General features: G+C 39.3%; 1 long non-coding RNA gene across 1 annotated transcript; it reads left to right on the top strand.

Annotated features, from left to right (window-relative positions):
* The first annotated feature begins 846 nt into the window (after positions 1 to 846).
* Positions 847 to 16,496, top strand: LOC122240235. The gene is made up of 5 exons (XR_006219663.1): positions 847 to 1,595; positions 3,483 to 3,584; positions 6,993 to 7,122; positions 8,772 to 8,891; positions 16,414 to 16,496. It is a non-coding gene; the product is annotated as an uncharacterized LOC122240235 (long non-coding RNA).
* The last annotated feature ends 8,253 nt before the right edge of the window (positions 16,497 to 24,749 follow it).

Raw genomic sequence — 24,749 nt, forward strand, 5'->3', positions numbered from 1 at the left:
ATGTGCTGGGGCGGGGGAGTGAGACTCAGCCCTGGCAGTGACCTGGGGACACAGCTGCTGGTGGCAGGGGTGTATGTGTCTTCTGTGTATTCCTGCATGGCTCCACTCAAGGGGCGTGGTTTTCTCTGTTTCATTTCATGTTTCTTCTGGATGAAATCCTGCAGGAGCCAACTGAAATTTGCATTTTGCTCATATTGTTTCTTAGCATACCAGTCTGCAACAAGTAAGTGTTTTCCAAATCATCATTATTTCAGAACTGACTCTGAAAGTGATATAGAGATGGAAAATGAATGGCTAGTAACCATTTATTTCTAACTTCAGAAATACTCCTTTTAAGCTCTGAAGTGATTGGTAAGAATTATGGACATCTAGGATACAAAGCTTTCTTCCTCCTTGGCAGATCAGAAACTATCCCAGTTGAAGATGTGAGCATGTTTAGATGCAAAGAATTAGGTATTTTGCTTAATAGAATCTGTGAGAAATTGTATGCCCTACGTACATAATCCTGCCCTATCTCCCCACCCCCTCAAAAGAGGGAAAGAAAAGAAAATTAAGGATTTAATTTTGCAATAACTGGGCATAGCCATTATATCGTTTTCACTGATTTTTGCTTATTAAGTATTGATTTGCTTTTCATTTAGTTGACTTTTGAGTATATACAAGATTTTCAAGTTTTACTAACTGTTTTTTAAATTTTTACGTGTCAGCACTAAATATGGTAGGTATTTAAACATTTACCTTAAATACTTTAGTACCTTTACAAATCCACAAACGTGGATGCAGGTTATTTACAAATTTATTTTCATATCAACAGATAAACTTAACTAAAAAGTGAGCAATAAAAAAGCACACTAGTGGTTTCATTCTGTCAGAACTTAATTGTTACACAGTATGTTATGAGGTCTTTTGACCTTCATCATTCCTAATTGCTCCCCTAAAGCTTATTTGTAACCTGGTACTAGGACACATTTGAGGAACAATGTTGAACCTGGTGATTAGGGTGCTGGGCTAGGATCTAAACCCTGTCAAAGCCATGATGTAACCAAAGGATAGCATTGTGTTAATGGTGTTTTGAAGTTCTATACCCCCGATGCTTCCCCAGGAAAACGTACTCAAGAGTCCAAACTTGGATGCCAGAAGTGTATCTCCCGGCTCTGCTGGGTTCAGAGACGTGCAGCTGCCCATAAACCATGGCACTTAACCTCATTTCCACCCTCGGAGTACCCATTCTGCACCAGTTTGCTCTCAGATCCTGAGATCCGGAGAGAAATCTACTGGTCGTCTTCACCATTTTCACAGCTTGCAGCATCAGATCTTGTTTTCGCCCTACCCAATCCATTGGAGGAAGGACTAAGGACAGTCCCATGGCTCCTTTCTCTCCCCAGAACAACTTTCTGTGGTTTTCTAATTGCAGGTGTGAGCACCAGGCCTGAACTGAAACAGAGGCCCCAGGCAGGCTGATTTGATGTCTGTTCCCATATGATAATTCCAAAATTTGTTTACCTTTATTTCACAGAAAGGCTACAAGTTATATACTCACCCAGGGAATCCAGAGCCCAGTTCCCATCATCGGAGTGGTTTAGCTTCTGTTGTTGGTACTTGGCCCTCCGGGGGGAGGAGAGGAGGAAGGAGGTGGAAAGGGGTGGGCTTTCTCCTCACCCCCAGCACCAGTCTTCCCCTATAATACCCTCTCTTGTGGGTTTCAAAAGTTAATGCAATATTTTCATTTCCTTGATGACTCCAGCAATTTGAGGGCATTTTCTATCTTAATTCACCTCTAGGGAGCACCGAGGTAAAGTAGTTCCCATTTTTGCCCTTTCTTGCTTTTCATTCATACTTGGGGAAGATAGCAGATGTATGAGAGAATGAAGTAAAATGATCAGAAGAACATACACATTTTCTTCTTGACATTTAAGAGTTGGGGGAAGAGAGTAAAGAAAAAGAGGCAATCTTCCCTGCTTCCTTCTCAGACTGTCCTTTAGTGAGACAAAAGGTGGGCATGGGGTGGGGTTGAAAGGAAAGGCTTGGAGGGGAGATTCTTGGACCCCAAGAAAAGCCTTTTTTCCCTGGTCAGTCCAGAACATGGTCAGTTCTGAAGAACTACAGTGATGGAGCTCCCGAAAACTTAGAAAGTAAAGGAAATAAGATTACCCTTTGTGTTCAAACAGGACAATTGATACAGAACGAAGCACAATGGAAGAATAGGCACCTTAAAGCAGAGGTTAAAAACTGACGGCTCAGCCAGATCCTGCCAGTATGTTTTATTTGGCCTGCATGGAGTTAGTTTCTTTAAAAATGGATGTTATATTAAGACTAGGTGATTTCCCATGTAAAAGATTTTTGGCTCCTTGGGGGAAAAAAATGATCTAACCCCATGAGGCCTATATTATCCCACGGCTGGCCATTCAATCTCTGGTTTGCCACTGAGCCCTCCATTTCTTAAAACTTGTGCCCTTTTAATTGTCAAAGAGAACCAGAGCCAGGTATTTAGTTAATAGGACACAGATTTTAATCAGAAACTTGCAGTCTAGGAAAAGTGACCTCAGTTTAAAACTGGGCTCAATTCAGAATACAATAAGGACAACTAGGGAGTTATAGCTGAGGAGTAGGGGTAGGGGAGACCCATAGATGGAAAATTTCTGGGAAATGACATCAAGGATACGGGGGGATTCTTGCTGAGGGCAGGTCCTTGTGATCAGATCTCAAGGAGGAAGAGGTAGATTCTCTGAACTGACTTAGCAGAATTCTTGCTAAAATGGGGCTATTGAAGCCTGGCAAGGACAGGGACCACGCCAAGACCTAGTCAAGAAGAGGGCTTAGAGGAACCTGACTGAAGTTTGATCAAACAGCATCTTGTTGCCACAGAACTCATTTTTGCCTGACACCTGGGGTTACTTGAGGCTCTCATTGTTGCTTTCAAGAGAGAATGGATCCAAGGATGGATTGTCCAGGGAGACTCTTGAGCACTTGTAATGGGCTAATGCAATTGAGGAACTGAATTTTAAATCCTGATTCTAATCAATTTAAATTTAAAACCTGAAGCAGTGTAAAAATATTTTTCCCACATAACATAACTTTATCATTTCAGTAGGACTATATTTCACTATAACCATTGGGTCACATTAAAGTGGTGGTGTAGTGCTTGTATCCTTAAAAACACTTTTGAATGCAGGTATTAGAAAGCTTAAATTAAATATGGGGCTCACTGTCTACTGGACAGTGCTGATCTAAGCCTTCTAAGACCTGACCATGTAATTCTGAAGAATATGTCTGATGTGATGAGGCAAATCCACTCTAGAGTGGATTCCCTCATGATCGTTTCCTGATGATGATCATGCTTTTATTTAATCCCTTCCCTTTAAGAGTGGGTGGGACCTATAACTTTCTAATAACTAGCAGACTATGGAAAGGTGAGGGGATGTTCCTTCTGCAATTATGTTATGTTACATGAGACTCCATGTTGCTTCCTCTCGAGTCTCCAGATGAGAACCGAGCTCTGGCCAGCATCTCATGTGCAGCCTTGATGAGGAGCCCACTTAGCCATGCCCAGGATCCTGACCCACAGAAACTGTGAGATCATAAATGTATGTTATCTTAAGCCACTAAATGTGTGGTAATTTGTTGTTCAGTAATGAAACATGTAACCTGGGCAAAGGGGGGGGGGGGTGGACAGTGTAGAACTATAGTCTAGCAAAAGGGGATCTACGGGGTAGAGTGAATCTTAGCTAGTGTACTTTGAGTGTCCTCACTCTTTAGATAAGCAGTTCTCAGGTGGTAATACATAAGGCTTTTGGTTCAGGTGACTTCCTGACTTCCTGACTTCCCTGGTTTTTATTTCATGCTCAGGAAACCTTGTTCATTATTATGCGCCCCCTGTGTAGGTCCACTTCAGAGAGAAGAAGTTCAGTTCCATCTGACTTGCGAAGGTGAATTTGGATGCCTTGTGGGATTTGTTTAATTGGCTGGATCCAGGCCACTGGGGCATGGTTGAAATTGACCTGATCCTGCTGCTTGGAGGCCTGTTGGCTGTAGTTTTAGTGGATTGCTGTGTGAGACAAATTAAACAGTTGATCCCAGCCTCTGTCAGATTGATCAGTGATCAGTGGAATGAATGGTGCATTCATGAAAATTTCTCCAAGACTAAGATGGTGTAGAAACGAAGGGTAGAAATTGTGGAGAGATGCTTTTCCAAAGTTCTTTGGTGTTTCTGCACATCGTGAAAGCAGAGGCACTGGCTGTGCCCTTTCTAGACCATCTTTCCAAGGATGTTTGTGCAGTGAACAGCTTTGCTAAAGATAGAGGGGATATCTCCCTTTGGAGCAAAAAGCAGTATTGCTTAAAGCCTTGGAAGATAGACTTAGTGTCTCCCTTTGGAGCAAGGGACACTAGTAGTATAAAAAATTGGGGTTCCCTAAACTCTCTCCCTCTTTTGTTCTGCAACTTTCTGCATGTGCTGTTATTACCTGACCTGCTTCTCTCCTTGTGTTCAGGGAACTGGCCCAAGAAAATGCTAACATTCTGCCTCTTGCTAGTGTTTTAAATGATGCAGTCCTTTGTCTTAGACCCATGGATCTTGTGTCTTCTTTCAGCATTCATGGAACGGTGCAGATTAACTTGTTAGCTTGCAAGCAAGGTAAAATCTGTGAGCCTTCATAGGTCTTGAAATTTGTGTTGGATAACAATAATAGAGTCAAGATTTTCTTTCTTATGCAACAGAAGTTAATCTATTCATGATTAAACCTTTTCCAGAATGGATTGGGTGCCCATATGTGTTTCTACTGCCTGGAAAAAAATATTGTTACTTGTTTTGTTGGATAAACTGCTCCATTATGTCTGAAGCTTGTATCAACGAGTGGATCTTCCTAGGAGTGAAGTTATCTAAGACTGTCACATCTTTTACGCTAGCTTATTGTATTAACTTTTCCAGGGCTTCAGTTCTGTCACCTACAAATGAGAGAATCATATTGTCTAAGGTCCTTTCCAACTACAGTACTTCTAGGCAATATAAAAAAAACAGCATCACTTTAATTTTATTTATTTGATAAGTCCTTACATTGTTTTTGCTACGGGACAGGTCCCAGTCTTAAGTGCTTTTCAAATAACTCATTTAAACAAGGCTAATGTTGTAGGTAAGGAAACTGAGGCAGAGAGTTAAGTAATTTACTCAGGGTCATCCAGCTAGAAAGTGACATAGCTGGGGTTCAAACCCTGGTAAAGTTTGTACGCTTTCCCACAATGCTGTGCTGCTCCCAGCTTTTCATTGAAAAAATGATTCACTTTCTGCCCCGTGAGAACTCAGGAAGCCACAGGAGAGAATGAAACAGGTCCCTGCTCTTCAGAATCTGCACACAAAGTGAGAATTTTATGCTCTGTGTGTTTGTCCCACAGAAGGTCTCCAAGGTAATCATTTGCCTAGAAGAATACCTTTTTAGAATGTAAAAGTTTACATTTTTAGGTTGAGTAGTTGGCTCCAGGTTTTTAAATGCCTTATTTATGATTGTTCACATAAACCTTGATTATGATTATTCTAATCTGTTGGTGGTAAACTAGGTTAGACTTCGGGGAACTATGGAGACATAATTGGCCAAAAGGCTTACCTAGTTAATACCTAAAATAAGATTAATAAAATTATGTATAGAAATTAAAATAGTTACACTGAATCATTTTCTTTGAAAGTTTTTCATCAACCCACATCTCATTTATGTATGCTAATATGAGCTTCTTGAGGATAGTAGTAGAATCTTTCTCATCTTTGTGTCTGTATCTATATTATACCTAAGACAATATTTCTCACTGTATTCATTTAAGTGTTGAGTGAATGATCATTTCATTTTTATAGTATACAAGATGATTCTACGTATCTGGCAGGGGCCTGGCAGGAAGCAAAATTACACTCAGGTGGTCCAACCGAACAGGCTTGCATGAAGGAACTACTTACTGAAGACTGAAGGGAACAAACTTACTGAAGGAAACAAACAAGGGATGCGGAGGCACCGTGCTGTCATGACTCCTAGGTCGAAAGGGGCAACTATTATACAGCAACTGCATGGAGCCCAGGGACAGACTGACAGAGCTGTGACTGGCACAGCAGACAGGAAAGAGAGACAAGGAGGATAGATACCCCTGTGTCTCCTGCCACCCTCCAATCTCCTCCCAATAATCCTCTCGTTGGCCGAGCCCGACTGGAATACTGAATGATAAGGAGTGTATAAAGGAGGGAGGGGGACAAAGGGAAAATAGCATGCTAGAAACATCTGGAGTTGTCTCAGTCCATTCAGGCTGCTATAACAGAATGCCATAGACCACGTGGTTTATAAACAACACAAGTTTAGTTCTTAGTTTTGGAGACTGGGAAGTCAAGAACAAGGTTCTGGCAAGATCCAGTGTGAGGTACAGACTCACTTGCTGGTTCATAGAAGGTTGTCTCCTCCTTATAGGTTCACATGGCCAGAAGAAAGGCGTAGGCAGCTCTCTGGGGTCTTTTGTAAGTACTAATCCCATTCACAAGGGCTCTGCTCAGATGACCTACTCACATCTCAAAGGCCCCACTGCCTCCTACCTTCATGTTACTGGTTAGGATTTCAAGATTAATTTTAGGGGGATGCACATTCATTCTATAGCAGGATTGAAGCATGCATTATCGTTTAATGCAATTTGATTCACCACTTGCAAAAATATTAAATCTTCCCTCTATCAGTTATGTTGTCACGCATGTTTTATGAAAAGCCCAATGTGTCCTAGATGTTTTCCAGTTAATTGTTTAATATTCACTTTGCTAAGAATTTACATAAAGTACTGAATCTAAATCATCAGTAGGTGGTGCTGCTGAGATTGAATCCTGAAAAATCTAAAATAGACATTTAACTGAAGATTAATCTAGTATTCAGATAGGTTATTTGGGAAAGAATGTTACAAGCCAGTCAGTTTCTGATTCATTGTTTTTTCACAACATCTGTAAAGCATTGGTTTTCACAATTTTGATTTACTAACAGTGTGGAATAATATTCTGGATTTGCCCAACAATCAAAGGAGCAGCACCTAAGTATCTCCACAAAATCTGGAGGATGGGCGTGATCTAGAACACTGATCATGTTCTGACTTGCTGTACTGGCAGTGAGGAAGGTAACTATTGCCTTCTTGTTCTAATTTACTTTTAGAGGCATAAGCGATAAAGCATAATGTGTACCAAGATATTTTAAGTGATTCAGTTAAAATTTTCTGGCGAAGAGAATTACTTGCAAGGAACTTCACAACTTTATCTCTGGCAGTATCATCTTATGAGACAAGTGTGGGCAATGATTTGTTGACCCACTGAGATACCATTTTCCTGTCACCCCTTAGGAAACAGAGTATTACGGGCCTTGACCGATAGCAATAGGCCCGTAAGAACCATGGAGTTGTAAAATGTCTTACCTGCCATGGATTTTTAACATGCTGAAGTCTTTTGTCACTCAAATTAGGTAGTTGGTAAAATATAGATTCTCAGGCCATTTTCCTGGAGATTCTGATTTAGTGGATCTGAGGTAGGCTGGAAATCTATAGTAAGTGTCCCAAGTGATCCTTATGGCCACACTAGTTCGGAAAACACGGATATTCTGTAGCTTGCTTTTGACCTAAGTTTTCTTACACACTTGGCCCGAGGCTTCACAAATATTTTAGGGTCACCATCACCTTTGAGAAGTTGAAGAAAGCTCTGGACCTCTCCCAGAAAAATACTCCTACCCAGAGTTTTACGTGTAATTTCAGATGCTTTCAGAGATTTTCACAGTACATCTGTATCACCTGTCTTACAAAACCCCCATCATACAGAATCAGCTCAAAATTCCCCAGCCTAGATTCCAAGCTTCCTGTAACCTTGGTCTACCCTATTGGTTGAGCCTTGTGCCACATTATTCCCATCATACTCAGGAGCTATAAAGATGAGCAGATTTTTTCAGATTATATTCCTGGATACATGGAAAAATTAAAATCAAAGGAACCAGTATGGTTTTCTTGAAGTCTATATGAATTTGTCAAAATACAGAATATAATCTACTAAAGAAATGCTCTAGGTAGAATTTTATAGTTTGCAATCATTGGCTTTTTCTGATAAAGTAGACTGTGTTGATCCATCAAGATATATGTATCCATTTATTCTCTTCTCAAAGACCGGCCTCTTGTTTAGAGCATAAGTTGGGCTGGCCATGCCATACCACAGCAAAAATCATTCTGCTTCATTCTAGTGGTGAAGCTCACGAGAGCTTGGAACTCACATTGATTTCTCCCATCTTTTAACCACAAAAATCTGTCAGTGTAAGCAGACCTGGATTCTACCAGCAGTTAGACTTGTGAAGTCACTCAAAGTTTTTAAATTATTGAGACTAATAGGTTTATTATTCATCTGAATCAATTTATTAGCAGCCTGATTCTGACTGTGATATAAATTCAGAGTATGACTGTCATTGCAGAGGAAAATCATACAGATTAAATACCTTGGTCACATCTCCCAAATAGATGTTTAAAATAGAAATTATATCTGGGCCATTATCTCTGGTGGTGATTTAACCATTACATATTGTTTATTTCTATATTTATTATCATGATTAGCTAGATGTTTACATGAAATTGGTTTATCCAAGTTTAGGTAATATAGGAAAAAAACAACTATTATGTAGCAAGACACAGTTTTTAAAAACTGTTTTTTAAACATGCAGTTTTAAGATATAAACGTAGTTCTTTGTATGTATGAGATTTTTATTTCTTTAACTCCCATTGTCTCATTTTATCAATAGCATAAGGTTGAAAGTGGAATTCAGATATTTGAGCACTAGTGGGATTCAACAGTGACCAAGTGGACAGAAAAAAACCGCCTGACTGCCTGACTGCCATCTTTTGAAAGTCCCATTTACAAGGTTGGCCCTCGACTTGCATCTGGGAACTTGTATTTGGGGAGGGTTCCCATCACTCCCAGAATTGATGGGTGGCTCACTTGTGCCCAAACTATTTGCACCAATGGTGTGGTTTTGCGGAATACCTGCCTTCCTTTAGGGAGTCTGGAATTTGGGGATATGCCAGGCAGAGGGCATGATCCCCCTCCGGTAAAAAGCCCCAGGCGCTAAGTCCAATGAGTTTTCCTAGTTGGCAACATTTCACACATGTCACAACTTGTTGCTGGGGGGAATTAAACTCATCCTGTGTCACTCTACTGAGAGGAGGCCGTTGGAAGCTTGTAGCCAGTATACAAATAATTACACACAATATATACAATTTTGTGAGTTTGGATATATGAATACACTCATATTAACCATCACCATAATCAAGGTAATGAACATATCCACCACTGCCCAAGTCTCCTGGTGTTGTTTTGTTGTTTTTGTAGTAACAACACTTAACATGAGATCTGTCCTCTTACAAATTTTTAACCACATTACTGCTGACTACTGGCACAATGTAGTATAGCAGATCTCTGGAACTTACCTTGTAGAACTGTAACTTTATCCCCATTAAAGAAGAACTCCCCATATCTCCCTCCATTCCCTGGTAACCACCATTCTATTTTCTACTTGTATAATTTGACTTTTTAAAATTTATTTATTTTTTCTCTGTTTTTAAATTGAAGTTTAACATACAGTATGATATTAGTTTAAGACATACAACATAATGATTTAACAACTGTATACATTACTCTGCACTTACCACAAGTGTAGTCACCATCTGTCACTGAACAGTGTTACAATATTAATGACTGTATTGCCTATCCTGGACTTTCCTGTGTGCTTATTGAATAGTTTATGACTAGAAGTTTGTACCTCTTAATGCCCCTTATCTATTTCACCCATCCCCTGCTACACCTACCCTCTGCAATTACCAGTCTAGTTTTTTGTTGTTTGTTTCTGTTTTTTTAGATTCCACATATAAATGAAATTACACAGTCTTTCTCTGATTTATTTCACTTAGCATAATACCTTCTAGGTCTATCCATGTTGTTGCAAATGGCAGGATCCCATCTTTTTTATGGCCGAGTACTATTCTGTGGTGTGTATGTATGCACATCTTTATCCACTTATCTATGGATGGATACTTGGGTTGCTTCCATATTTTGGCTATTGTAAATAATCCTGCAACAAATGTTTATAAGGGAATGATCTAGTTTCATTCTTTTGCATGTAGGTATCCAGTTTTCCCAACACCATTTGTTGAAGAGACTGTCCTTTTCCCGTTGTATATTCTTGCCTCCTTTGTTGTAGATTAATTGACCATATATGCATAGGTTTGTTGCTGGGTTTTCCATTTTGTTCCATTGATCTATGTGTCTGTGTTGGGGGCAGTAGCGTCCTGTTTAGATTACTACAGCTTTGTCATGTGTCTTGAAATCTGGGATCGTGATACCTCCAGTTCTGTTCTTTCTGAAGATTGCTTTGACTGCTTGGAGTCTTTTTTGGCTCCATACAGATTTTAATATTATTTGTCCTAGTTCTGTGAAGAATACTTTTGGTGTCTTGATGGAGATTGCATTGAATCTGTAGAATGCTTTGGGTAGTGTGGGCATTTCAACAACGTTAATGCTTCTAATCCTTGAGCATGGAATAGCTTTATATTTGTGTCATCTTCAGTTTCTTTCATCAGTGTCTTACAGTTTTCAGAGTACAGATCTTTCATTTCCTTGGTTAAGTTTATTCCTATGTATTTTATTCTTTTTGGTGGATTGTTTTCTTAACTTCTCTTTCTGGTAGTTCATTATTAGTGTATACAAATACAACAGATTCCTGCATATTATTTTGTATCCTACAACCGAATTCATTTTATAAGTGTTTTGGTAGAGTCTTTAGGGTTTTCTATATACATTATCATCTCATCTGCAAATAGTGGCGGTTTTACTTCTTCCCTACCAATTTGGATGCTATCTATCTATCTATCTATCTATCTATCTATCTATCTATCTGATTGCTGCAGCTAGGACTTCCAGTACTCTGTTGAATAAAAGTTCAAGAGTGGGCATCCTTGTCTTATTCCTGATCTTAGAGGAAAAGCTCTCAGTTTTTCACCATTGAGTATGATGTTAGCTGTGGGTTTTTCATATACAGCCTTTCTTATGTTGAGGTACGGTCCCTCTGAACCTATTTCATTGAGAGTTTTTATCATGAGTGAATGTTGTACTTTGTCACATGCTTTTTCCACATCTGTTGAGATCATATGATTTTTCTTCTTCACTTTGTTAGTGTGGTGTATCACACTGGTTGATTTGCAAATACTGAACCACCCTTGCATCCCAGAAATAAATACTACTTGATCATGGTGAATGATTCTTTTAAATGTATTGGTGGATTTAGTTTGCTATTATTTTCTTGAGGATTGTGCATCCATGTTCATCAGAGATACTGGCCTGTAGTTTTTTTGGATTTTGTTTTGTTTTTGTTGTTTGTTTGTTTGTTTGTTTTTTGTACTGTTTTTATCTGGTTTTGATATCAGGATAATGCTAGTCTCATAGAATGACTTTGGAAGTTTTTCTTACTCTTCTATTTTTTGGAATAGTTTGAGAATAGGTATTACTTCTTTTTTAAATGTTTGGTAGAATTTACCTATGAAGCCATTTGGTTCTGGACTTCTGCTTGTTCAGAATTTTTTGATTACTCATTTAGTTTCATTGCTAGTAATTGGTTTGTTCAAATTTTCTGTTTCTTCCTGATTCAGTTTTGGAAGATTGTATGTTTCTTTTTTTTTTTTTTTTTAAATTTTTTTTTAACATTTATTTATTTTTGAGACAGAGAGAGACAGAGCATGAACAGGGGAGGAGCAGAGAGAGAGGGAGACACAGAATCTGAAACAGTGTCCAGGCTCTGAGCTGTCAGCACAGAGCCCGACACGGGGCTCGAACTCACGGACCGTGAGATCATGACCTGAGCTGAAGTCGGACGATTAACCGACCAAGCCACCCAGGCGCCCCAGATTGTATGTTTCTAGAAATTTATCCATTTGTTCCACATTGTCCAATTTGTGGGTATATAATTCTTCATAATATTCTCTTAAAAGTCTTTGTATTTCTGTGGTGATAGTTATTATTTCTCTTTCCCTTCTGATTTTATTTATTTGAGTCCTTTCTTTTTTCCTGATGAGTCTCTCAAAAGTTTCGTCAGTTTTGTTTATCTTTTTGAAGAACCAGCTCTGGTTTCATTGATCTTTTTTATTGTTTGTTTGTTTTTGTCTCTATTTCATTTATTTCTGCTCTAATCTTTGTTATTTCCATCCTTCTATTAGCTTTGGGCCTTATTTTTCTTTTTCTGGTTCCTTCAGGTGTAAGATTAGGTTATTTATTTTAGATTTTTCTTGTTTTTTGAGGTAGGTAGACCTGTATTGCTATAAACTTTTCTCTCAGGACTGCTTTTTCTGGCAGATTTTGGACTGTTAGTTTTTGATTTTCATTTATCTCTAGGTATTATTTTCTTTTCTTTTTTATTTCTTGGTTGATTCATTCATTTATTAGTAGCATGTTTTATACCTTCCATGTATTTCTGTTATTTCAATATTTTTCTTGTAATTGATTTCTGGTTTCATACCACTGTGGTCAGAAAAAATGCTTGATATGATTTCAGTCTTCTTGAATTTATTGAGACTTTGTTCTAGTTTAGCATGTAATCTGTCATAGAGAATGTTCCATGTGCACTTGAAAGGAATGTATTCTGTTTTCTGTTTTCGCTGGGCTGTTCTGTATCTGTTAGGTCCATCTGGTCTCTAATGTGTCATTCAGAGGCACTGTTTCCTTGTTGATTTTCTGTCTGGATGATCTGTCCATCAGTGTAAGTGAGCTGTTAAGGCATCCCACTATTATTGCATTATTGTCAATTTCTCCCTTTATGTCTGTTAATAATTGCCTTATTTAGGTGCTTCTGTGTTGAGTGCATAGATATTTACAATTTTATATCCTTTTGTTGGATCGTTCCCTTTATCATAATATAGTGCCCCACTTTGTGTCTTGCCACAATCTTTGTTTTAAATCCTGCTTTGTCTGATATAAATATTGCTGCCTCATTTGTTTTTGTTTTGTTTTTGTTTTGCATTCATTTGCGTGGTATGTGTTTTTCCATCCCTTCACTTTCAATCTGCATGTATCTTTAGGTCTGAAGTGAGTCTTACAGACAGCACATAGAGGGATCTTATTTTTTATATCCATTCAGTCACCCTATGTCTTTTGATTGAAGCATTTAGTCCATTTACATTTAGAGTAATTATTGATACGTGTGTACTTACTGCCACTTTGTTTCTTGTTTTTTTAGTTATTTTTGTAATTCTCTCTTCTTTTCTTCTTCTCTTGCTCTTTTCCCTTGTGATGTGATGGTTTTCTTTAGTGATATGCTTAGATTCCTTTCTCTTTGTTTTTTATGTATCTATTATAGGTTTTTGATTTGTGGTTACCATTAGGTTTCTATATAACATCTTATGCATATGGCAGTCATTGTTAAGTTGATGGTTACTTAAGTTTAAACCCGTTCTTAAAGTATTAAATTATAATCCCTCCACATTTTATGTATGTGTTATGATATTGTACATCCTTATTCTGATTTTTGTAGAGGTAATTGATTTTACTACTTTTATGTTTTAACCTCCATACTGGTTTTGTAAGTGATTGTGCAAGTACTTTTATTATATGTTTGCATTCACCTGTGAGTTTTTTCTCTTTCACAATTTTCTTCTAGTTACTGCCTTTTCTTTCCACCCAAGCAAGCCTTTAATATTTCTTGTAATGCTGCTTTATTGGTGATGAACTCCTTTAACTTTTGTTTGTTGGGGAACTCTTTATCTCTTTTTCTATTCTAAATAATAACCTTTCTGGGTAGATTGTTCTTGATTGCAGATTTTTTTCCTTTGAATATATCATGCCACTCCTTTCTGGCTTGTAAAGTTTCTGCTGAAAAATCAACTGATAGCCTTATGGGATTTTCCTTGTAGGTACTTGTTTTATTTTCTCTTGCTGCTTATGAAATTCTCTAACACTATTTTTTTGCCATTTTAATTAAATCTGTCTGGGTGTGGCTCTCCTTGGGTTAATTTTGTTAGGAGTTCTTCCAGAATCTGGATGTCTATTTCCTTCCCCAGATTAGGGAAGTTTTCAGTTAGTATTTCTTTAGAAGAGTTTTTTGCTCCCTTCTCTCTTTCTTCTCCTTCTGGGATCTCTATAATGTCATGCTGTTATGCTTGATGATGTCACTGAGTTCCCTTAACCTATTCTCATTTTTCATTATTCTTTGTTCTTTTTGTTCTTCAGCTTGGTTGCTTTCCATTACTCTGTCTTCCAGATTGCCCACCTGTTCTTCTGCATCCTCCAGTCTGCTCTTGATTCCCTCTACCATATGTTTTGTTTGTTAATCAGTTCTACATCTCTAACGGGTTCCTTTTTATATTTTTCTATCTCTTTGTTAAAGGTCTCCCTGAGATCCTCCACTTTTTTCTCAAGTCTAGTGAGTATCTTTATGATCATTACTTCAGATTGTTTATCACGTATTCCTAATCTCCATTTCATTTAGCTCTTTTGCTGTTATTTGACATATTGCTTCATTTGGGACCTATTCCACTGTCTCATTTTTCCTTATTCTCTGTTTTCTATGTCTTAGGAAAGTCGGTTATATTTCCTCGTCTTGAAAGTAGTAGTCTTGTAAAGAAGAGGTCCATTGGTGCCCTATAGCATAATGCCCTCTGGTCATCACAACCCGGCATCCCAAGTGCGTCTCCTCTGCGCACTACACATGTTCTACTATTGTGGCTGAACCCTATTTGCTCGGTCCAGTCAACTGCAATGACCTACTGTGCCTGCTGTGAGTGCACTGGGCAGGGTTTGGTCTCTCACTGATGAGTAGCCTTTTTGCGGTCACCATGGGCTTGTAGATGGGTGATGTCAGTAGTCAGACTAGCTGTCCACACTCAGTTTGTCTGCTGCAGCTTCTTGTGCACTGAACAGCTGGGCCATCTCCCTGCATAGCCAGCTAAAAGCCTCACCTGCTGGAGCTGTGAGAGCACTGGTGTGTGGGGTTACCTCCCTTTCCCTCTAGGGCAGGAATCACTTTCCTGGGGCACTAGTCCCTGCTGGGGCTGCTTGAAGGGTGTGGCAAGGCAGGAGTTGCTTTGGGGGGATATCTGCTAAGATGGGTGGTTTGGATAGGGCAGGACCATAGGGGAATGTGAGGGCAGGACGTGCAGTGCCAGCAAGATAGGCGGAGAGAGTTTGGACTGGTTCCCCCAAGTGTATGGCTGTCTAAGCTGGGGGGAGGGAAGAGAAAAGGTGCCAAACAGCACTTTTGTTCTTGGAGAAGTCTCCTAAAGATCTCGTCTCCTCGAAAGTATGTTCTGAGATTGGTAAATGAATCTCCTTTATGTAACACCCCATGTGCTTTTCAAATTGCTGTTTCTATGCTGTGTCTCAGCAGAGCTATTTAGTATGTTGGCTCTGTAAGGGTGGAAACTCAGTTTCCTCTTGCCTTCTGGCCCTCCCTGAACTAAGCCCACTGGTTTTTAAAGTACCTGGAATTAAGCTTCGCTAATTCTGAAAGCTCAGGAAGTTAAGCTTCCCTGGTTTTCAAACTAAATGTTATGGGGATTTGTCTTCCCAGCATAGGTCCCCGGTGCCTGGGGTGGGTCTGAACCTCCCCCTTCTCCTAGCTTGTGGATTCCCTCCTATCTGTGGTTAGTCTCACCATGGGTGTGGTTCCCAACCGTGTCTCTGCCCCTCTTACTCTTTTACACGTGGCCTCTCTATGATTAACTGTGGAAGTTCTGTTCTGCCAATTTGGGTTTTTGTTTTTTTTTTTTCCAGAGTTAGTTGTACACATGTAGCTGTTATCTTTGTAGGCCCATGAAATGAAGTGAGCTCAGCATCCTCCTCCTCCTCCTCTGCCATCTTCCTCTGAACTCTCCTCTACATTTGATTGTCTTGATGTTTCTTGTAGGAGGAAATTATTTAGCATTGGTCCTCCTGTGATTGAGTTATTTCACTTCACATGTTTTCCGGGTCCACCCATGTGTTGCAAACAGTAGGGCTTCCTTCCTTTTTCAACACTGAATAATATTCCAGTGTCTATTATACCATGATTTCTAGACCCATTTCTATATCCATTCATCTGTTAATGAGCACGGGGGTTACTTTCACAACTTGGCTGTTGTGAAATGCTATAATGAACATGGGAATGTAGAAATTTCTTCAAGATCCTGATTTCAGTTCATTTGGATGAATACCCATAAGTGGGTTTGCCCCATCATGTGGTAGTTCTATGTTTTAATATTTTGAAGAACCTCCATAAGATTTTTCATAGTGGCTGCACCATTTTCCATCCCCACTAACTGTATACAAAGGTTCCAGTTTCTCCATATCCATTGTAACCACCTTATTATTTTGGAGGGTGGGTATGTGGAATAATAGTTATCCTAACAGGTGTTGTCTTATTCCAGATTTTAGGGGAAAAGATTTTGGCTTTTTACCATTGATCGCAATGTGGGCTGTGGGCTTTTCATATATGGCTTTTATTGAGTTGAGGTAAGTTCCTTCCATACTTTTTATTTATTTTTTGAGAGTGTCATGAAAAGATGCTGAATTTTGTCAAGTAATTTTTTTTTTGCACTTACTTTAAATGATCATGTGGTTTTTGTCTTTCATTTTGTCAATGTGATGTGTTACCTTGTTTGATCATGTGTATTGGTCCATCCTTGTGTCTGAGGGATAAATCTCACTTGATTAGGGTGTATGATCCATATACCATTACTGTGCTGTCGGGTTAGGTTTGCTAATATTGTGTTGAGGATTTTTACATTCCATGTTCATCAAGTATATTGGCCTGTAGTTTTCTTGTGGTGTTTTGTCTGGTGTTGATATCAGGGTGATGCTGGCCTATACAATGAGTTTGGAAGTGTTCCCTCTATTTTTTGGAAGAATTTAAGAAGGATTGCTATTAATTATTTTTAAATGTTTGATCGAATTTGATGGGGTCCTTGAGCAAATGGCTAAGATAGAATTCTTGAGATGTCTTTGGTGTAAAAAGGTAATTTTATTAAAGCACGGGGATAGGACCCGAGGGCAGAAAGAGCTGCATTGGGGTTGTGAGGAGTGACTGCTTATATGCTTTTAAGTTAGTGGGGGTTAGGGATTAAGTCTCTAAGGAGAAAGCTCTAAGGCTTTCAAGACCTTGAGGGACTAGCTGCTGTTAGGATAAGGTAACTTTTAGTCTTTAATAAAACAGAAACACTAAGGCAATGAGGCAGCCATGATTTCCCTGAGCAAGGTCACACTCTGTACGTTTTGGGTGTCTGTCAGTGGGCCGCAAGCTGTAAGGAGATGTAATTTAAGCTACATTTTTCTTGCTTTTGTGTCCCTCATCATTTCCGCCCTGAACAGTTAGACCCTTAAATCTTTAAGGTTGTTGAAGGTGGAAGGTCTCATCTTCTGAATCTTCTTCCTGCCGACTTAGGGGTGTAGAGATGTCCCGTACCTATGGGTCAAGGTTGGTCAGTTGAGAATTTAATAGGAGTTAGAAAAGGCTAAGGCAGCTGTAGCTAGAGTTGATAACATATGGGAGGCTCCTTGAGCAGAAAGGATTATCTGTTGGCTTGAAGTTGTGGCAGCAAAGGAGTCTTGGCACCAGGTGGAGAGACATGGGAGAGAACAGCAAAACACGATGAAAATAACACAAAGAAAAAGAAGCCCACATAAGAGTCCTTTGATAGTTGACACAAATCTTTCTTTTGTCCAGGAATTGAACTAATTATTAAAGGAAAGAGAGAGATCATTTAAAGTGCCAATCTGAGTATTTGTCAGTTAGAAACTCGGAAATATTTTTGCGGCAATCTGGACTGTATACACAGCATTCTGTTTTTATGAGACCATAAGCTCTACCTTGTGCAGCAGCGAAAACATTAATGCCATTTTATTTTGTAGAATTGTCCAATGCATTGGAGTTATTTTCGTGTTTAATAATGCAATGTTATTTTGAGAGTCATTTAAAGCCTTGATTATATAACAGGTGGTGTTAACTATCATACTGATTTCATTTTGCTTAGTAATTAATCAGGTAATTAATAAGAGGCACTTTTAGAGAAACAAGAAGTATGTAGATTAATGGTTAGAGCAAATTACCAACCCAATAACTGTCAGAAGACTTTGAGATGTCTGGCCTGTGACATCCTCAGATGGAGTGGGGATGGGCAGTGGGAATCAGATGGGTTTTGGTTGGTTGGTTGGTTGGTTGGTTGGTTTGTAACTCAAATGCCTGTGATGTTCCTTTTGAATGGCCCATTGAACAGCAGGCACAAAGATGTCTGTACATGGGTTTTGTGACAATTTCTCTGAAGTTTACCTCAACTTGTCTAGTTTAGGCAAACAACAAACATTTAAAGACCATCAGAACTAGAACTTAACATCCGTAAAGGTGTGTTATTGAAACATAATTTTTCTCTCTAATTAACCCTCATTTCCAGAGATAGCCAAATCAAGACTAATTCATTTATAGAACGAGTCCACTTTTAACAAAGAAGACCTAATTATTTACATAAGCTCAGCAAGAACGGCAATTGGTCATAGAGATCTTTTAAAATTTGCTCGGCTGGAAGTTTTTATAAGGAATCTCTAGATTGAACTTTTAGTAGTTTCGCCAGTCCAGGAGCCCCAAGCCAAGCACTTGCCATCAGACATGCCTGCAAAACCTGTAGCTTTGGGTGAATTTCTTTTCATAAGGTCTCAAAGATATTCTGAGGTTCCTGCACCTGCCAGGAAGTGACGTTCTTTACTCACCTGGTAAGGCTGCTGGGAACTCTGTAAGCAAGGTATCAGGCCATCATTTCCAAGGGGCTCTATGGCTCCATGTTTTATAAAGTCAACCTTCATTCCTTAAAGCTGGTTATATCTGAGTCTAAGCCTGTCTCTCTCAAATATGACATCCCAGTCAAAGCCTTGGTAAAATAATCAGTTTTTCCAATGGTGACCTGTTACAAGGAGAACAGATTCTTACTGAACTTTTGCAAATACCTGTATTTGCCATGAAAGAAAGAATACTCAACTGAGAGCTTTTGAATTTCAGAGGGTTCAGGTAGAGAGAAAAGTGAAATGTCTCAGTTTGTTTACAAATGAATACTTTATCACATTTCTGTATGCTATGGGTATCTTAAGAGAAAGTTTCCTTAATCTGGAGAAGCAAACAGAGAACCAGCAATATTTCCAACAAGAGTCACACAATCTATAATCCTTCTCAATTTATTTAGTCCCGTGTTACTAATTTTTGTTCAGTTTGAATACAGGTTTTTAATTCTGGAAATTTTTACCCATTTGTTTTATGATCTTAAAGATGTGAAATACCTGTACTTGTCCTAAAAGTCCTTTTTATAAATCTCCTTAAACATAAAACATATTTTGTAAGTGCATCAGAACAAGAACTATAAATGATAAAAGACTCAAAAATGGACATGGTCAACAATCTGAGGGGAGCGTTCATTATGATGCAATTGACAAGGAAACTCAGTTATTTCTGTGACACATAGCACTCTGATAATTGGAATATCTGGTGATGACCTTATACCAAAACATATTAAAACTTTAGGAATTATATATATAATTATATTTGAGCAGTTATATATAGCATTTACCCAAGCAATACGACCTAAGGTTTTCCATTGTTTGTTTGACAGGGTTTTCCAGGTAACACATCAAATAAAGAGGCCCATTTGGTCAAAAAGATTTCATTGACAATTTAAATCCTGGGAAGTTTGTTAAAACCTTAGGAAGTTAGAAAGCACATCCTAAATAGGATTATAGATCATTACAAATCTTAATTATTTATTTAACCAAGGTGGCAATAAGAGATTCTCAAGGCATATATGTAGGGTATATAGTTGTTAGCAAAGCCTAGCTCCTTTAACATTGAGAAGTTTTAACTAAGTGATCAAAGACCTGATAAAGACAAAACATAAAGCTTTGGTTTCTCTGGCAGACAAAAGAGAAAAGACATTTGTTTACTTTTTTTTTTTTAATCAAGAGCAGATCCGCAATCCAAGAAAACTGTCCTTTGAACAGAGAGAAAAGCAGAATTTTAATCTTATACCAGTGTATTTTAAAAATCCATTCATTTCAACCTTAGTCCATCCTAACCACCCAAAATTTTCCTTTCAAAAGATTTCCCTTCACCAACCTTCTACAATTTTCCTTTGCATTCACATTTTGTCTCAAGCCATGTCTCTCTGAACAACCAGTTTCATTTAGGACAAAACTACTTTCTTTTACCTTCAACAAAAATGTATTTCCATTCCTTATATATTTTTTGACATATATCCTACTTTTCTACGTACAGAGTTGTTTTCCTTACTTCCGTCAGTCTTAATTACGTTTATAAGAATTTTAACTCTTAGAAACCTTAGTCTCCAGTGAAAACTAAGTAGTAACCAATTGTGAAGTGTGACACCAGAATATTTTAGATGGAAAAGTTATGAATCAACTAAGCACAAAGCAAATTTTCCAACAGCCTCAAATATCCTTAGTTTCTCTGCACTAAGTCAAAAACACAAACCTGTGTTTAATAATATGTCAGCATTTTATCCAATTTGGAAAGACCTAGATGTCCAATGAATTCAATACAGTTTATCATCCAAACAAAACCTTAAAGTTTTAGGTTACCAAAGCTCTTGAAAGCTATCTTAACAATTACCCACAAAAACTTTGCGAGAGACAAAAGGAACCATTATTTTCAGCCATCTTTTTTCTGACAAATTGCAACAGAGATATCCACGAGCTTATTTGACCTTAAAGAAGCCTAGGTAGGAAAAGTTTTGTATTTAATGCTGCTAACTCTAAAGACATCGCCATCTTAATTAAGCCAACAAACTTAAATTAGTTCAAATACCAAATATGTTCCATTTGGGTCCACTTAAAAAGTCCATCACTTTGGGGGCGCCTGGGTGGCTCAGTCGGTTGAGCATCTGACTTGGGCTCAGGTTGTGATCTCGTGGTTGATGAGTTCAAGCCCTGCATCCGGCTCTGTGCTGATGGCTCACAGCCTGGAGCCTGTCTCAGATTCTGTGTCTCCCTCTCTCTCTGCCCCTCCCCAGCTTGCACTCTGTCTGTCTCTCTCTCTCAAAAATAAATAAACATTAAAAAAATTAAAAAAAAAAAAGTCCATCACTTTGTTCACCATGCCACTTTTTACCTGGGGCCCCAGTGAGGAAATCTGAAGTGGGTGGTGTAAGTCCATGAGGGTGCCCTGCACTCTTTGACAGCGAGGGGAGGAGGAGGAGCTGACGGTGCCAGAGGCTTGGAAGATACAGGCTGCATCCAAAATGGTGCAGAAACAGGAGGAAGGGAGGGGAAGACAGAAGAGGCGACGTGTCTTCAGGGAAGGCTGGAGGTGGATAAACACCCACAGGACAGAGAACGTGGTCTCCTAGTCCTAAAACCTGTCAGTTCAGACAGATGAGCAGGTGCAGAATTTTTGTCCACCAAATGGAAACGGGCAGTCCATGTTGGGCCGGAGAAGACAGGGAACTTCCCTGAAACAAAAAGGAGTTTCAGCAGCTGCTTGGGAATATTCCTTACATTCTCCTTCCGGAGGTAGACTAACGAGAGACAACTGACTCCAATGATTAGTCATTAACCCAGGGAATGAAGGAAGGAGAAGCTCCCACGTACAGGTAGAGTAACCTGAGTCTATTAGGAAGGAGGGACAGTGAGTGAGAATGTCAGAGTCCCCTTCATTAGGGATGGCCTGTGTCTCCTCCAGCAACCTGGGTTTATTCAGAAGGGTGTGTTTAGACAATCCTCCAAATATATCAGGAGGGAGTTTATCAGCCTGGTTAGTGGCCAAACACACTCTGCAAGAGGCCCTCCATTCTGGATCCTGATTTAGGACCATGAAAGCCTGGGCGTAGGGTACCTCAGTCCACTTGTCCTGTTCATTGCAGAAGAGATCTGATAGATTGTATTAAGGCTATACACTGTTACAGAAGATCAGTCCTTTCCTAAATTTTGCAATCCGAATTGATTCCAGTGGATTAAAAGGCATCCCAAGGGAGAGTCCTTGGGGACTGAACAAGAAGATCCATGTTTCTAGAAAAGTTGAGAAGGTCCATTACCAAAAATCACCCGTGACTCCAGGGTGGCGTCCCACGCGGGATATGTCAGAGGTTCCTGGTGTCAAAGCGACCAGTGGCATCCCTCAAACAAAATCGCTCTGATCACCGACCAGCCACTAAGGGCCCCTGGAGAAGGGATGCTAGTCCCTTTGCTTCCCCATTGTATCCTAGGCTACAAATGGGTGCCTGGCATATGGACCTAAGTACCGTGACATGCCATGACATGCCATAAGACGGTGTGCTGTAAAAGTTCGTGCCTTAGTTTACCTTGTCTTGAGGAGCATGCCATGAAGGTCATGCCTTAGTTTCCTTGAAGTCTGTGTCAATTTAACCCATGGAAAACACTAGAAAAGTTCTATATAGGGGAATTACCCAATTCTGTAATTTAAGTAGTTAGTAGAGGACATTGACAGAAAACAGTAGAGAGAAATCCATCATTATCTAAGCAGTGTTCCAACACATACAGTCTTTATAGACAACTTCCCTAGGAAATGGTTCCTTGCTGGGTTTTAATTCAGTTGGGTACTGGTTTTGGCCGGCTCCCAGTGGTGGTCTCATGGCCAGAAGCGGCTAGTCCAGAGATGTGGAGGGGATCATATTAGACCAATAAGGAGGAAACCTCACATGGGAGTCTTAAGATTAGCAACCATGCTAGTCACTTAGGTGGTTGTCTCCTGCCCAAGACAGACAACTTTGTATAAGGACAGGAATAAAGAGAGGGCATCAAGTTTCTGGGTCTTATTACCATTCTGGCCAGGGTACTAACTTTCAGCCAAAAGGCAGGCTTTCTCCTCCTCCGTAGACTAGCCATGGGCTGGAGGATTGCAGCCTGAGCAGCAACTGAAAAAAATATTCCAATAAGTGTTCCATGAACGTGTTCCTGTAAGACCGTACTCCTTGAAAAGCCCCTGAAATGAGAGTAAAGGAAGAAAAGAGAAAATACTTACCAAGTCTGCACCAAGGTTCAGAGTCCAGATGGAAAGACTCAAAGCCCCATGTAAGCGTGCCAAAATGATGGGGTTCTTGAGCAAACAGCTAAGAAAGAATTCTTGAGACGTGTTTAGTGCAAAAAGGAGATTTTATTAAAGCACGGGGGCAGGACCCATGGGCAGAAAGAGCTGCACTGGGGTTGTGAGGAGTGACTGATGATACACTTTTAAGTTAGTGGGGGTTAGAGAGAGCATAAGTCTCTGAGGAATCTGAAAGCAAGGCTTTCAGGACCTTGAGGGGCCAGCTGCTATTAACATAAGGTTACTTTTAGTCTTTAATAATTCAAAAACATTAAGGAAGTGTGGCAGCCATGAGTTCATTGACCAAGATCACACTCTGCATGTTTCGGGTGTTTCTCACCGGGCTGTGAGCTGTAAGGAGATTTAATTTAAGCTACATTTCTCTTGCCTTTGTTTCCCTAGAACTCACCTAGGAAGCAGTCAGTCCTTGGCTGTTTGGGGAGAGAGGTTCTCGATGATTGATTCAATCTCAGTATTTGCTATTGATCTGTTAGGCCTTTCTGTTTCATCTTGATTCACTCTTAGGTTTTGTGTTTCTAAAAATGTATCCATTTCTTCTAAGTTGTCCAACTTTTTGGCATTATAATTGTTCATAATAGTTTCCTATGATATTTTCAGTTCTGTGGCACCAATTGTAATGTCTCATCCTGCATTTCTGATTTTATATATTTGAGTCTTCTCTTTTCTTCATAGTTAGTCTAGCTAAGGGTTTGTTGATTTTGTTTGTTTTTTTAAAAAACCAACTCTTAGGGGCCGCCTGGGTGGCTCAGTCAGTTAAACGTCCGACTTCAACTCAGGTCATGATCTCGCGGTCCGTGAGTTTGAGCTCCGCGTCGGGGTCTGTGCTGACAGCTTGGAGCCTGGAGCCTGCTTCGGATTCTGCGTCTCCCTCTCTCTCTGCCCCTCCCCGTTCATGCTCTGTCTCTCTCTGTCTCAAAAATAAATAAACGTTAAAAAAAAATTCAAAACTTAAAAATAAAAAACAACTCTTAGTTTTGTTGGTTTTTGTACTCTTTATTTCATCTATTTCTTCTCTAACTTTTATTATTTCCTTCTCCTACTAACTTTGGGTTTAGGGTGTTCTTTTTCTGCTTACTTGAGGTCTAAATTTAGATTGTATGTTTGAGATTTTTCTTATCACTACAAACTCTTAGTACTTGTTTGTTCTGTCCGTTAAGCTTTGGTATGTTGTGTTTTTATCTTCATTTGTCTCAAGATATTTTAAAATGTCCCTTTTGATCTTCATATTTGGGTGTTGTGTTTCTATATCTAAACTAGTCTCTTGAGCACAGTATGTGCCTAACTTCTTTTTTTGTCTGAATCCCCACGTAACTCTCCTCTTTGCTTCCTTAATGACTTGGGTGTACATATCTCATTGAGCTTCTGTTGAAATGACTTATGGAAATGTCTGTCCATTCAACTAGACAGTAAGCCTGTAGGGACAAACAGTATGCCTTGGTCAACTTTGTTCCCCAGAATAAGTGCAGAAGCTAGCATAGAGAAGCCACTCAGTTCATCTGTGAATTCATTCTGCAACACAGTCAACGAATATTTATTGAGATCTTACTATGCGCCAGGTACTAATCTAGGTTTGAGTATATAACAGAGATCAAAATTGGTAAAAGGCTTTGCCCCGAGGAAACTTATGTTCCAGTTTGGAGAGCAGACAGT

This window comes from Panthera tigris, chromosome B4 (genome assembly GCF_018350195.1).
Source record: "Panthera tigris isolate Pti1 chromosome B4, P.tigris_Pti1_mat1.1, whole genome shotgun sequence".
Classification (NCBI taxonomy): Eukaryota; Metazoa; Chordata; class Mammalia; order Carnivora; family Felidae; genus Panthera; species Panthera tigris.